At 43.3% G+C, this 14,282-nt stretch overlaps 1 long non-coding RNA gene across 1 annotated transcript in view; it reads left to right on the top strand.

The window, feature by feature from the left end:
* Positions 1-14,282, top strand: part of LOC146768626 (uncharacterized) — a 39,320-nt gene continuing 25,038 nt past the window's right edge. Inside the window, exon 1 of the long non-coding RNA XR_014952894.1 lies at positions 1-14,282. This exon is cut by the window's right edge and continues 14,857 nt beyond it. This is a non-coding gene — a long non-coding RNA (uncharacterized LOC146768626).

Below are 14,282 nucleotides of genomic sequence, written 5' to 3' on the forward strand. Positions count from 1 at the left end.
CGGGGAATGGGGAGCGGCCGCGGCCGCGGTGTCCCGGGGCGGGAGGAAGGGACGCAGGGTGGTTTGGATGGTTTCCTTCCTCGCACGCAGGAGCCGCGGCAGCGCGCCCGCTCGCAGCCTGCATGAGGCGCTCACCCCGGGAAGCGAGGGGAAGGCGTTTTCCCAGGAGCGCCTCTCGGGCCGGGGATCCCTGTGGGGCCTCGGTCCGTAGGGGTGGGGCAGAGAGCCCCTCGGGCAGAGCCCACAGGCGTTCTGGCAGCACAGGCCGCCTTCCTGCGTGCTGGGTTTGCAGCCAGGTGCGGAGCGCTCGCTGAGCCCCAGAGCGCTGGTGCCTCCCGGAGGGACCCAGCGCTGTGTCAGCCTCCCTCCTTTCCCGTTAAAGGGAAGGCCCAGGCCTGCCTTTGTTGTTGCGCTACTTCCATATAGAATTCTTAACTGTTCTCAACGTCTCTTCGGGGTTTTTTGGGTTTTGCTGGTGTTTGTGGTTGTAAGTCCTTGATGTTTCAGAGCTCTACCTTCCCCTTTCTCCATGCTTCCTTCTCGTGTCCGATCAAATTAAACTCACACTTTATATAAATTATTTGCTTACTATCCTTCCTTCCTGTGCACTAGGTTAGTTGAGATTTGGTGGTTATCATTCCTCTGGAGAACGCTGAGCTTCCTACTTGCCTATTTTCCCCAAAGACTATTCTTGTGTGATCCAGCATTAACACTTTCTGAATTCCCTCATCCTAGCAATTGGTTATGTTTGCTTTTCTCTGTCCTGTTAGTGTGGATCACCCAATGTAAAGTGACCAGCCTTACCCAAGTTTCTTCCCACGTTCCCATCACAAGTGTGTCCCTTGGAGCCATGCAGATGGGACTCCCACTCCAGATGGTTTCTCCATCTTCCATGTCAAGGTTTGTCACCAGTGTTCCAGGAAATGTCCTTTGCTGCAGTCCTTCCTGCACAACCACCTGCCCTATTGCCATGAGCTTGGGTGGTTCCACTACCTGCTTGGAGAAAACTCCTCTGTGCCATGAGTTTGTGGGAGGTCCTTTCCAGGGCAGGGCCTGGCTTCTTCCCTCTCATCATTCTCAGGGGCCTCTCTTGAAGCAGCCCTCACTCCCATCGCACATTTCAGAGCTGGTGTATAAAAAACAAGGCCATCTCTTTTCCTCCCCTATTACCTCCCCGAACAGGGCATTACCTTTATCTTTTTTTTTCCACCTACATGGGTTACATCTCATCTGGTACTAGAAGAAGGTAAGGACCCCCATCAGATTCAGATCAGTAATGTAGCAAAGTATTAGGATTTTAACCGCAGGCATATTCTGACTGCATAGCTGCTTCAACATAAGCATATGCTGAGGTTCTGTGCCCAATCAAAGCTTTAATTTCCTTCTCATTTCTTGTGGCCTGTTCTGCATTTTTAAGATGAGACAGAGTGTGAAATAAAATACTCAGAAAAATAATTTCTCTAGGGCATATTCTGTTTGATAATGTCATACCTGGAACTTCATCTGGGCTGTCAAAACAATGTTGCATGACAGTTAAACTGAGCACTCTTCATATACATAAATCTTCTGCAGTCTGTAGCTAAGTATCAAGAATGAGCTGAAGGCTCCTGTAGCTGAACTATTCCACTGAGTGAGAAATGATGTGACCATTTGGGAGCAGATAGCTCCCAGCTAGTAACTCCAGGTAACACCGTGTGCAGGTGGCAATTAATTAATACATGGATATACATTTATGAGGCATGCCGTGGAGGGACAAGGCACTGATTTCTAAGAGGTGCAGAAGAAGAGGTTCTTCTCCTTGAACACTGTTTATTGTCCACCATGGCTCGTAAGGCCACATTTCTGGTGGGAATTGCTGTTGTATCAGTGATGCCCAGCAAGTCAGTGGTGATTTCCTCACATAAGAGGGAACAACATTTCCAGTGGTTATGTGGGTCTGCTTCTTTTTGATGCTATCATTAACAATCGTAGGATAGTGAGCACACTTTTAAAATTTAGGATTAGAAATCATGCTCATGTATGTTACAAACCTCTCAGAAGCTGTGAAGAGAACTAATTGTGTTACTTTCAGGAAGCGATGCAACCAGTACCTGGTATTTTATAGAATTGCTTAGCATGATATAGAAATATGAATCAACTATAGAAGAACTATAGTTAAGAAATTTCCTCCTCGAGGAGGCAAAAAGATGGTATAAAAGGACTAGAGAGGTCAGGCTAAATCACAAGTGAAATAAAAAGCAAAGGAGAAGAGGACAAATCTCATGCTAGGGTATCCAAACACAAGTGTCATACAAAAAGTAAGCCCAGGGAGAAATAGTTCTTCTATAGCCAGTGTCAAGGACACCTCAGCTGAAATACAGTATTTGGTTTCATACACTGCATTTAAAAGAGGTTATAAAGATCAGAGACTAAAATCTTTGAAGTGGCAATGGTAAGAGTCTTAGAAAACATGACCTACAAAAGAAGAACAAAGGAGCTACATTTGTTTAGTCTAGAAAAGGGATGAATGAATGAGGGGAACAGTACAAAGTTCTGGCAGTAAACTTCTGTGGGTTCAGCACTGTAATAGTCTTTGGAGGCCATAGGATCCCTGATGGTGGATGCTTTTAAAATTACAACAGATTGGGGTCAACTGCCCTCTGGGCAGTTGCCTCAGGCAGCAAAGCAGGAAGATCATGAGTGGCATGCTGCCTTGCTGGGACAGGCTGGAAACTGTGACACAGGGAACAGAGCATCTGCAAGAAACAACCCAAACCTCCCCAGGGCTTCCTGCTCCTCCTGAAGACATGATAGCACCAGTCAGCTCCAGGGTAGCATGTCACCTCTCTAAGCAGCAGCATGTGCTAGCTTCTGCTTAGCTTTGTTGTTGGATTTAATGGCAAATCCAAGATTATAAATACAGTCAGGACAACACTCTGGGAGGCTACCAGGCATTAGGTGTCAGATCCTATCGAGTTCTGTCTATGTTTGTCCCTACAAGACCTTTCAGGTCTATCCTAGCATTACATTCTTGTGAGCAGGGGTTTGACTAGAAGAGCACTCTGTAGATCCACATTTTTGTGCTGCCTGAACTCAAATCACATAGGGAACAATTCCTTTCACACCAGTAGAGTTGCAAACAAATGTCTTTATTGGTGAAGTAAAATTGGACTCTTGTAAACAGCAACATTGAAATGCATTGCGTTTTTGTAGTAGCTTTATGCATGTGAATATCAAATTCCATATACATGTCTACAGAATTCAAGTTTTGGGGGATGAATGCCCTACCTTAATTGGCAGGAATGAAGAAATAGTCCCTCATCAGTCAGAGCTCATAGTGAAATCATAAAAAGTCTAATTTATTGCATTTTTTTCAATATGACTTCATTTTCGAGCATTTTGTGACAATCTGACCTAATATTGCACTGATTCACACAATAGAGCTGTTCTATTGTACTTTAATGACTGGAAATGTAATTTGCTTCCTGTTTAATATTTAAGCCAGCAATAATACCAAAAAGGCTTATTGCTCCTAAGAAAAGATGAAAGGGGTATAACTCTTAAGGTTTTTTTGTGTTCAAAATTTGACCTACTTTAAAAACACTAGAAACTCATGGGAATGGTCCTCAGAATTAAAAATACCAATATAAGATTGTTGCCTGGGAATTTTAAGATACATCACTTCCAGCTCATAGAAAAGCAGAATTTCCTTCCTGAGGGAAATCCAGATAATTCAAAATTAATTTTTGTCCCAAAATACTGAATGAACAGAGTTTTTCCACAGAAAAATGAAGTTCGAAAAGAAAAAAATACTCTGAACTTCAGAAGTATTTAATTTGGGTTTGATGACTATCTTGAAATTTTTCAGTCTGGCTTAGCTGAAGAGGCATCTGTGCCTGTCTCAGCTACCCCTAGTGACTCTGACATGACCAATGCTCTGTGGCCTTGCCTCATGATGTTCCTTGGAGAGAACAGCTCCATGGCCATTCCACCTTGCCCATACAGCTTTTCTGTGGGGAGCAAGGAAGACAAGTTTGGTGTAACATGCAGGGAAGACAACTTGCAAAAGCTGATCTGAAGAGGATAACAGGAAGGTCCATTATCTGAACTGCTACAAAACTGAGGTAGGTATATGGTGGCTCAGACAGGGATGCAGAGCCATGGAAATAAAGCAGTTCAAAAGGAGAACAGCACAACTAAAGCATAACTTTCACATGGGGTGCAGTGGTGAATCTGCCCTACTCTTTCCCCCATTAAAGGGTCATTTCCTTTTAATTTGGCATTACTGTACATCCCATTATACTTTTGGATGATCGTCTTTGGTAGCTCTGCCAAGCCTTTCTTTGTCCTCTGTCCCCTCGCTTCCTTCTCCCTTTGGAGACTGCATTCCTCCTTGTTTGGTCTCTTATTGAGGCTGTCTCTATCTCAGGGCTCCATGAGCTGAGTCCCACACCTACATGGAGAGGAAGCCTGAGATCCAAGGCTTCATGAAATTCCTCAGGGACAGAGCCATTTCCAATTATGAACATATTACAAGTAGTTAGATGTATACTGTTAAGCTACTGTCATACTTCCACTTGACAGATGGGTATGCTGGTCTCTGCATAAATTTACATTGGTAAATATACATTTAAAAACCCCCCAAACAATGCAAACTATCACAAGTGGTTCCACAGAAACATCTGCATTTTGCCAGGCTTGACTGAACTCACTCCTCTAGGAGCACACACAAGAATTACAGGTGTCACTGAAAGGAGGACCGGAGAGAAACACGTTCTAATGTTTTGTTTCACGTGGTTTTATAAATAAGAGTGTAGCATCACTTATTAAATCATGACATTTTGACAAATGATGCTTTGTGTTACCCTTAGGTGAGAAGAAATGTGAATAGAATAGTTTTCAGCAGTCTGAAAACCAGGTTGGGAAGAAGGACTGCTGTGAACTATTCTCAGATCAGTCATTTACTTGCTCCATGTATTTGGATAAGATACTCAGTCCTTATCTATATACCAAGGTTGTACTGCTTCAACTTTAGTTCAGTAAAGCTATACAAACTCCAGTATTAACATGACTATACTGGCATGCAAGTACTTTTATCGGAATAATGTGCTCATGTCGGGCAAATCTTACCACTGTAACACACCTTTGTATCACTACAACTGCCAGCACAGCAGAGAGCACTGCTATAACAAAAAGATAAAAATCTCACCCCTTGCCAAAATACTTCTACCTAATACTGAAGTATGCACAGCCCATCTTTGCTGCCTCTCTTTCCTCCATCCAGGAAAGACTTTCAGATTTTTCCTTGCAGGGTTTATGAGCTTTAGTTCCTATTTGCAACAAGGCTTTGCAAAGTCCATGTGAAATGTGCCAGGGCTTATTTTTAGCCAGTCACAGGGCTTTTTTTAAGTCTCTAAAAAGTGTTTGCAAGAGGTAGCTGTACCCCAAAATATACCATAGCAGGGGCATTCAGCTGGGCCTGCTTCCTTTTCCTGTGAAGATTTCACTTGGCATTTGACTCAGACTTTTCTGACAGCTATTTAATGACATATTGACCGTGTGACTGCCCCTGATATTTCATGCTTAATGTGAAATCCCATCTTTTTTCTCTGGACTTTTGGAGATTGGCTTCTTTCCCCCACCACCATTAGTCTGACAAGCGAAGGTTAAATCAAGAAGGACAAAAATCTTTCATGTTCAAGGCAAAAATAGTCAGGCCGTTTTCTCTGCCACCTTTTACCCAGCAGCTGAGCAGGAAAAAGCCAAATCAAGAGGCTGCCATCTGTGGGAGGAACAAGGGAGGACAGCAGAGCCTCCATCCCTGCCAGCATCTGAGGGGAGTTGGGCAATGTTGGGCTAATTGTTGGTGTAAATGACATCAGCATTTGGCCTAAGAACAGTAGCTTCTCTACGAATAATTTAGTAAGTACAAATATTAAAAATACTTGAAGTTAGACATTAACCAAATGAAATGTTTATACAACAATAGTAAAATGCATTTGATCACGCTTTATGGACTGAAACTCAAACAGGCTTTTATTTAGCAAAAATAATGGGGATGCTGATGCAATTTCTAGTTAATCAAACTGGAAAAATTCAGAAGAAACTGTCTTTTGAAATTAAAAATGTAATTTCCAGGACAGCTTTGGACTTGTTCACAAGAGATTTCCTAATCCACAAATCCATTCTGATGGCTCTTTTCCTACAGGCACTCTCTCTAAGCACCAGGGCACTGATATTTTCCTCAGGTTCACTGCTCATTTTGAAGCCATGGAGCAGGATACTCTGCAGCAGGGTTTCTGCCCCATCCTGCCTGCTCAGCCCTGCATTGACTCAGTTGTCTGCTACACTAGAAATGAGAGACTCAGATCCAACATTAGCAGGAAAAGTCTGGATTGCATAGGCCCCAAAAGATGCCTACACTGAACAGGATACATAGGAACAGGACCATCTAGATTGTCAGGCTCTAAAGGTTTACATCCATGTGTTTTTCAAGTATATAACTAGAACACAGTTAAGACAACATTATAGGCATAAACCCTGCCCCACCTGCTTTCTTCCAAGAAGGATGGGGTTTAGGCAAGGTGCAGGGACACCAAGACAGCCAGCCTGCCTGTTGGAGGGTAGCCTGGGGGCAGGAATCTGGGAGGAAGGGTGAGACCTTCAAGAACCTGGCTGGATTTTAAATGCTGGAGTCTTCCATGAAGTCTGCAATCCCAGTCACCTCCAAGAGCATGGAACTCCAGCCCAAAGCTGCTTTTGGTGTCTAAAGAGTGGGTCACATCTGGCTTGAATTTAGCATTTGCTCTTTGTTAGTGCACTAAAGGCTGTTTAATTGATGTTCAGGCTGTGTGTGTGTGCATGTGTGTATGTATGTATTAAGCAAGAGACAGCAGGTCCTACACAGGCAAGGTTGACTGTTACCCCTGAGGCAAGAGGCCCATGGAAAGCAGGGTGGCCAGTGTCCTATTATTGCCCTCTACTATTTTTTGACCTCCACTTGATATATTTTTCCATAACCCTAGGCAGCGAGCTCTCGGTGGGTGGGAACTATCTGTTTGTATTGTCTGCTAAATGAGGACCTCACTGTGGAATACAGCTTCTGAACACAGACAGATATTACCAACAGGCAACATGGCCAGCATCTGTCTTAACTGGTCCATCACCACAGGCAAGGTGGGTATCACCTGAGCCAGGGGAAGCCTACAATGGGAGTCAAATGCTGTTCCCTTACAATTGTGCCAACACTGGCATATTATGAAAGCCATAACACACATTAAAGCATGGATGATACACATCTCAAGAAGCAATAGCTAGATAGCAGCACACAAAGGTGACCAACAAACATCTTGAGAAGGACAGTGGGGAAACAACAGCAATTATGGTCAAAAGTAATAGTTTGAGAAAATGCTGCTTCCAGGCATACCAGAGGCACATGCTAGGCACTGGTGTTGCCCTTTCAGTTGCATTTGTTGCTGAAAAGTGAGTGATGTCAGCACATCACGGGAACTTCCAGGAGACTTGTACCTGCATTTCTGACCCTCTAATATTTCTTTGTCATGCAGAACAAAGGAGATCTTGCCTTGCCTGTGGTATCTGATATGTCACTATGCTTGCAGGATATCAAAGGAGCAACAGTTAGAGTGATTGCAATTACACCATTGGGATAAATGAAACAAAACTGTACCAAAATGAAGTTAAGAGGCCATTAGCTCAAAGTAAACATAACCTAAAGGGCCATGGGTATTCCCTGATTCCCCTGGAATAGCATTCATCATTTTGCCATGAAACTGCTTCAGAATGCAAGTCTTTCCTGGGGAAGCACTGAAAGCATGAGCTGAATGTACCTGATGCAGTATTGCCTAACTGCTTCAGTGGCTTCCGAGGCTTTAGCTTGGGAGAAATTACAAGCATTCTGTTCCTCTCCAGGGGACATTAACTCTGGAACATAATGCTAGGCATTAAATTACAAAGCATATAATCATTGCACTGCTGATCAACTCATGCTCATACTAGAATTCTTACTTATTCCTTACACCTTCCCAGATCCCAGAAGTTCATGTTGCTTTCTACTCAGCTGTCCAATTTGGACTGACAATACCCAAGCCCTGTCTGAGTGGTGGCAGGACAAAAATGTTTGGTATTCTGAAAACCGAAAGTAAAGAGATGAAACAAACCTGACTATAAAAATATACCACATGACCTGGTGACCTCAAGATTGTATTTATTTTCACATTTAATTTTGGTAAACATGTATCTTTAAGATTAGAGTCAACATAGTCAATGTCTGGTCTGTTTCTCTGTCAAGATAAAATCCAAGAGGCTTTTTGAAGGAACTGTGTCTAGCTGCCTGTGAGTTTCATGATGATGAAGGGCCCTGATAGTGCAGAATATTGTTCATGAGGCTGAGAACCAGGACATGCAGATACTGCTTGTTTATGCTGTGCACTTGCTCAGGGTTTTTGGACAAATTATTTATTTGTTATGTCTTTCACCACCACATCCCCCCAGTCCCCCAAGAGAAAGTAGTATTAACAATATTCCTAACTTCTACACAAAAAATTAAAAGCATAAAGGAAGAGGGGTAGAGTTCATACTCACAATATCTACTACCAATCTAGGATAATGAGTAAGTATAGTGGTATAGTGGACATTACTGTACTAGCAGTAATAGAGTCAGATTGAACTGTGTTAAGGTTAGAGATCTATAAAAATGTTAACTTTCTTACTGCTTCCAAAAATAAGCTTATGTCTCTCTGGACAGCTGACAGCACTCACTGTATCTAGTGACAATGCTGAAGTGACAAGTCTCAACCCTGGCTTGCTCCCTCATTTCTGTTCACATTAGGTTAGGACCTAGAGGGTTGCAGGACACTGTGTTGCCTGATTGCTGAATGATGTCATCCCCAATCACTTATGTATCATGTTTCTGGGGCACTGAGTCATTTCCCTTTTTGTGCTCTTTCTGATGAGGAGGAACTGGAACTAAACACTTTTGCCTTTCATAGCCTCTAGCTAGTAGTATCTGGCATGGGAGCCAGTTATATTGAGCAGGCTGTGCTGGAACTTCACATTTCAACCAGAAACACTTAGAAATTATGGTGCTTGCATCCCATCTAGTGGAGGGATCAGATGAATTCATCAGCTGCTTGTTGCTAAGTAAGCACATACTTCTGCTGTGAGTGTAGGAGCAGAGCTATCAGCCTCCTCAGGATGCAGGCAGTTCACACAGCACGATCACAGTGGTGATTCACCCCATGCAGAATGGATTGGGTGCATTTCTTGACATAAAATTAAGTCTGAAAGTTTACCCTGATGTCAGGCATTTGCACTAGGAAGGAACAACTGGCTACCTTTAACTGTGGGCAACAGCTTTACTGCTCCAGGGCATCAGCATGAGAACCAGCTGTAATTTCTGAGTTGCTGCCAATGATTAAAACTAATTAGCCATTTTGAGACTAACAAACACTTTGCAATTCCCTCTGAATCCCCCTACAGCCCCATAAGGATCATGATCCAACTTGAAAAAGCTTTCATCTGCTTCATAGGCAGGATGGGAGAGCGAGATGTCTTTTCTTCCTCCATGGAAGAGGCTGCAGAGCCAAAACCTGTTCGGTTGTCCTAACCTGAAAGAAGGCACTGTTCACCAGTAGGTCAGGTGAGCAGGGCATGTCACAAACCACCCTAGTGACAGTAGAATGAACCATTTGTACAGATCTCTACAGATTATTTTGACTTGCACTGAAATAATCGGGGGATGGTTTCTGACAGGTTTGAAAATGAGCTTGAGTGGCTCCTTCTTGAGAAGAGTTCATTCTGCCAGCCCCTGAGCCTCATTCCCCACTGGCCCCCTGCAGCTGCACAGTGCAGAGCTCAGCTGCCTGCCACCAGGCAGACATCTGCTGTTGTTGCCACATGCAGGCATCTCCCAACCTGCATCTCAGCATCTGGGAATCCCAAGTGCCAGGGCAAAAGAGTTATTCCCAAACAGACTAGGGCTGCCCCTTCCTGCTCTTTTCCTGATTTAATAGAGCTATCAGGACGCATCTCCTAAAACAAAGTGATGCAGTTTTATACCCAGCAGTTTTTTTAGAACCATGAGTCTTGCTGTTACACAGAGAAAGCCTGTGGACATGGAACAGTCTGTATGCAAGTGAGCACATAAGATAGGTGAGCATGCCACCCTCCTGACACATTACCCACTGCCAGCTGGTGAAAGCCTGTTTCATAGATCAAGCACAGATTTCAGCTAAAAGAATTTCTTATGCATAATGAGAGTGTTAGAAGGGGGTTGTTCATTCCTCCTCATCTTCATACTTAGTGATCACCTGCAAGATAAAATGCTGTTTCTGTATACAACAAAAATACAATGCCTTCTCGTACCTGGCAGTGCCTCCAGCCTTTGCACAAACAGATGCAAATAATGCTTCTTTTAGTATGAAAATAAGTGCACTAGATGGCAGTGTTCCTTTTGGATCATTGCAGAGCCACTGCTCCACCATGATCCCCTAATTCAGAAAACAAGGCCCTAACAAGTGTTGATATTGTCATTCCCAGGGTATTGTTCCAAATTTTGGGGTTCCAAACTTGGTGTGTTTCCAAGGTGAAAAACTGCATCTTTGAGTCCCTTCTGCCACTGCCTCTTAGGAAAGTTTTGTGTTCAGTTGTGCATTGTTGCTTCTTGCTGTTGAGCTTTCAGAGCTAGCACTGGACCCAAAGGGTAGTTGAGTTCCTGCACACAGGGGGTATAGCTCATATATTCCTTAACCTTATTCAGACTGAGTTGAAACAATAAGCTTTACAGCAATTTCTCAGTACAAGCTTTGATCTGTTTGTATTGTGCGCCAGATTCTTTGTAAGAGAAGGTGTTTGTATTAATACGAATTTGAAACTTTCGAGTAACACATGGCTTTCCAGAAGCCAAGGAGATATTAACTCTGGGAGATGCTGGGAATGCTTTGAATCAGCACACCTTACCAAGGAAAAACTACGTCTAACTACAGATTGGGAGAGGAGCAAGTAATTTGGACAGCTTTGTATTTGAGCTTGCTCTGTCCACTCACAAGTGAACAAGAGATACATTGGGATTGCTCATATCTAGTGATAAATTTAACTTCAGCCAGCTCTCTCAACTGTGCTAGTCACCCCCTTTTGTCCTCAAAGGAATACTCCAACTGATGTAACAACTTTTTTAGGAGAGAAAGCATCTGTAAACTGTTGAAGGGATGGTGAGGGTTGAGAGAAATCAGAGAAAGAAAAGAGGTAAAGAGCAAAACAGTGTTCAAACTGTGTCACAGGCACGTTCTTCTTTCTTTCAGGATTTTTCATAGAGGAGCACAGAGGAAAGAAAGAGAAAACAATTTCTATTTCTGCTCTTTGTTTTCCCATGTGGAATGTGTTTGGAGAATTGTTTACCTGGAGTGATTGCCTGATTGGATTCTGGTGAGGATTGTTTGAGCCTCATGGCCAATCCAATCCACCTGTGTCTGGACTCCTGACAGAAGGTCACGAGTTGTGAGTTAGATATGGTAGTTAGAAAAAGTAGGTATGTAGTTTTAATATGTACTTTAAATAGAATATTAATGTATTACAGTTTAGTTATATTAAGGAAATCATTCAGCCTTCTGAACTGGAGTCAGACATCATTTCTTCCCACTGGGTTCACCTGCATTTACAATAAAACTGTATTGGTTGACTTCTAACTCCTCATAATGCGGGAATGCAAGAGGGCAATCATTTAGAAGGAAAGCCTGATGGTAGGGTTAAACAGCTCCCAAATGGCTGAAGGACAGCAATCCTGTCACCATAGACTCTGCTGTGAAGTGGAAGGTAGAGCAGCTTCCTGGGTAGTGAATCCCTGGGAAGCACCAGCATTGCACTGCTATGTGTGGCAGAGCTACATCTACCCTTCAGTGCCTGCACTCAGTCCATTTCTGCACACACTGGAGGAAGACATAGAAAATTAGCCCAGTCCTCATCCCTGCACAAGTGCTCTTTGGAGACAACACAAGCATTTCCTTTCCAGTAGACCTGAGCTGAGTTCCAGACCCTTTCACTGATAGGAGGAAAACTGATCTGGTTAGCTTTCACCCTGGCTCTGGGCTCAGAGTTCAGTCCAGGCAACTATGTGTAAGTGGAGGATATTAAGACTTTTTTTTTTTTAATAGTGTTTTCTTTTTAAATGCCTCTCCACTGACCACTTGGATGAATGGAAACCCACCATAGCTTTTTGGGTACCATACCCTGCCACCAACCCTGTACAGCACATCAGATAACGTGCCTGGTCTGCATTTCTTGGGAGCTTGTAATCTACATCCTGATACCACAGCTTGGCAGCAAGCTATGGTGTCCTTCTGGTGGCAGAAACACCAGCTCCTGTGGGGTAGTTTGGTGGCAAACATGGCTTTGTATCCAAGAGAGGGCAGCATTCTCCCTCCGCTGGGAAAGGTGGGGAGGAGGGAGCTGCCTGACCACACATCTCTTTCTAAGAAAAGACGTTCTTTGTCAGATGGCATTTCAGAACAGACTTTCAATTTAAGGCTTTGTTCATCTGTTTAGGGAGATAACAACTGATTTTACACCTTAGGTTTTCTAGGGACAATTTATCACACACCTGTAAGTAAAATCCAAGCCAATTCTTGGTGTGCCATCCTCAGCTGCTGTTCCTGCCTTTATTCCAGCAAGAAGGCGTGGCAGTCTTCTGGTAAGCAGCATCCCTCCACAGGTGGTGGCACAGTGGGAAAGGCAACTGCATCTCTATTTCAGAAGATATTGCTTTATACTCAAGGTGGTGGTGGAAGAGGGGAGGTGGAAGAGGAGAACAAGTGGGCAGATGCCTACACTTTTGTTACTGTTTTATATTCTTGCATAGGTTATACCAAAACTGGACCTCAGAAAGAGCAGCCAGTAAACATAAGAGGAGACTCCAGCACTTTTCAGTGGCTTGCATACCAAATGGAGCCCTCTGTTTCTTAGAGCTGCATCTGCTCCAGTTACCTGCATAATCCACCCAGGTGGATACATTGATGCTCATACTCTCTGTACATCTGGCAGCCTTCAAGCTCTGAGCTCCCGATGATCTCAGTGGAGTTGTGGTGCAGCTAAGAAAAATCCAGCCTGTGCTGCAGCAGGGGAGGAAAATGCAACAAAAGCCTTTCTCTTCCCAGGTTCCTTCTGCAACAGGTGAGAAGGAAAGAGAAAATGTAAGTAGCTACACTGCTGCACCACTCCCTGAAGTAAAGGGGACTGATCACAGAAGGGTTCCCCATCACTAGCATACTTGGGAAAAGAAATGTTCCACCAGCATCTAATTCTAGAGCTGCATTTCAGAGCTCCTGTGGTATGCTTCTTGTTGGCCTAATTAACAAGCTTGAAAGACTAGAAGTCACAAGGTTCATATGTAAAACAGACGGTAGACAGGACATCAATAAAGCTCTTTTAGATTATGCTGGGGAAAAAAAGCAGAAGCTTTTCCTTGAAATAGTTTCAAGGAAATGGCATTTGATTTACAGCTCTAATATGGCATATTATTTATACTGTTGCAAACCTTTATGAATGTGAGCTTCTCACTGAAGATGAGTTTAACTACAGCAGTAGATGTAGTGCTTAGAACATTGAGTCATTGTTCTAGAGAAGAAAGTCTTACTGCAATCTCTGCTATTGACCTGACATGCAGCACTTCACCCTACCCTGCTGCCAGCCTATTTTAAAAATAGGAATACTTCCTTTATATTATGCTTTGAGATCCTTTTAAGCTACATATGATTAATTATCCTAACAGAGAGAAGAAAATGGAGGGTTATTAGAAGTTCAAATCCTTCAGTTTCTGAGTACTGCTATATTTAAGTTGGCAAGAGTTTTCACCATTTTGATTAGAAAAATTTCAAAGGAAAGGCAAGATGAGCCACTCTGCACCGATGCACTCAGACACTGCACAGTTCACAGAATCATCTCTGACTCAGTCCAATATTTCCACATGGAAGAACTTAGGTCTTGAATATACACGTGAGAGCCAGCAACATTGGCATTTGTCAGACTGTACTGGGGACATACTGTTCCCAGTAGAGTCCCCCAATTTAGTTCATAAATTTAAGATTAGCAGAACTCAAAGCACCATGCCATAGACAGCAGGAAGGATCCAAAGAGCAGTGAAAATATATGATTATGGATAAAGTGTCTTCACCTCAAGACTGTGCCCAAAGGCCAGGCATCAGTTTGTTCTGGCTACTAGCTCTTACTGTCACATCTTCACCACAACCAGACATTTACACTCCCAACAAGTAAGCAAGTACTAGGATGTGAGC

The sequence above is a fragment of the Lonchura striata genome, chromosome 1, assembly GCF_050655825.1.
Source record: "Lonchura striata isolate lonStrDom1 chromosome 1, ASM5065582v1, whole genome shotgun sequence".
Classification (NCBI taxonomy): Eukaryota; Metazoa; Chordata; class Aves; order Passeriformes; family Estrildidae; genus Lonchura; species Lonchura striata.